We start from the raw sequence: 376 nt of genomic DNA, 5'->3' as shown, positions 1-376 counted from the left end.
GAACTGTATGACGCAGCAATGCCACTTCTCGGTATATACCTCCATAGATTGAAAGCAGGGTATTGAAGGCCAGGCGTGGTGGCTCACGCCTGTAATCCCAGCACTTTGGGAGGCTGAGGCGGCAGATCATGAGGTGAGGAGATCGAGACCATCCTGGATAATATGGCGAAACCCCGTCTCTACTAAAAGTACAAAAAATTAGCCGGGTGTGGTGGCGGGTGCCTGTAGTCCCAGCTACTCGGGAGGCTGAGGCAGGAGACTGGTGTGAACCCAGGAAGCAGAGCGTGCAGTGAGCCGAGATCAGCTACTGCACTCCAGCCTGCGCGACAGAGTGAGACTCCGTCTCAAAAACAAAAGAAAGCAGGGCATTGAAAGA

This window comes from Rhinopithecus bieti, unplaced genomic scaffold (genome assembly GCF_001698545.2).
Source record: "Rhinopithecus bieti isolate Rb0 unplaced genomic scaffold, ASM169854v2 scaffold_11744, whole genome shotgun sequence".
Classification (NCBI taxonomy): domain Eukaryota; kingdom Metazoa; phylum Chordata; class Mammalia; order Primates; family Cercopithecidae; genus Rhinopithecus; species Rhinopithecus bieti.
Note: the sequence above shows the minus strand (reverse complement) of the source record.